This window comes from Apium graveolens, chromosome 2 (genome assembly GCF_009905375.1).
Source record: "Apium graveolens cultivar Ventura chromosome 2, ASM990537v1, whole genome shotgun sequence".
NCBI classification, from domain to species: domain Eukaryota; kingdom Viridiplantae; phylum Streptophyta; class Magnoliopsida; order Apiales; family Apiaceae; genus Apium; species Apium graveolens.
This window is the reverse complement of record NC_133648.1, coordinates 205,747,818-205,748,741: the sequence shown is the minus strand read 5'-3', so window position 1 is coordinate 205,748,741 and position 924 is coordinate 205,747,818. Positions and strand designations below refer to the sequence as shown.

Sequence of the window (924 nt, the reverse complement as noted above, 5' to 3'; positions counted from 1 at the left end):
TTGATGGATTATTCTCAGCCGAAGATTAATGATATTCATTCTAGCATTATCAAACCATCCATCGCAGCTAATACTTTTGAAATCAAATCTAGCATGATTCAGATTATGCATAACTAAGTCCATTTTGGAGGTTCTCCAACGGAAGATCTCAACATGCACATTAGAGATTTTATCGAGATATGCGACACTTTCAAGTTCAACAATGTTTCTGAAAATGCTATAAATCTGAGGCTATTCCCATTCTCTCTGAGGGATAAGGCTAAGTGTTGGTTGCATTCTCTACCACCAGGCTCTATTACTACTTGGGAAGATCTTGCTCAGAAGTTTCTTACTAAATTCTTCCCTATGGCAAAGACAGCTGCAATCAGGAATGCTCTTACTCAATTTGTGCAGCAATCGGGAGAATCTTTATGTGAAGCTTGGGAGCGCTATAAGGAGATGCTTAGGAAGTGTCCTCTTCATGAGATGCCTGACTAGATGATTATTAATTGCTTTTATAATGGTTTGGGAGCACAGTCTAGACCCATGATCGATGCAGCATCAGGTGGAGCCTTGTGGGCTAAGAGTTACGATGAAGCTTATGAGTTGATTGAACTGATGGTTGCTAATGAATACCAGAACTCAAGTCAGAGACTACCTCAAGGAAGGGTAGCTGGAATTCTGGAGGTGGATGCAGCTACTACTATAGCTGCTCAGCTTAAGGCTTTAACGTTGAAGGTGGATTCTTTGGCTAATTATGGAGTTAATCAGATCACAAGTGTTTGTGAGCTTTGTGCTGGTGCTCATAAGATGGAGCTGTGTGTTATATCTAGTGAATCAGCTCAGTTTGTGAGCAACTTTCAGAGGTCACAACAACCGCAATCATCCTAACTTCAGCTGGAGCAACAATCAAAATGTCGTGCAACAGCCTTATCAGCAGTATGC

The 924-nt window shown here is 41.1% G+C and overlaps 1 non-coding gene across 1 annotated transcript; it reads right to left on the bottom strand.

Annotated features, from left to right (window-relative positions):
* Positions 1-360: 360 nt before the first annotated feature.
* LOC141710327 (small nucleolar RNA R71) lies at positions 361-467 on the bottom strand. Its single transcript, XR_012570853.1, has one exon. It is a non-coding gene; the product is annotated as a small nucleolar RNA R71 (small nucleolar RNA).
* Positions 468-924: the final 457 nt, after the last annotated feature.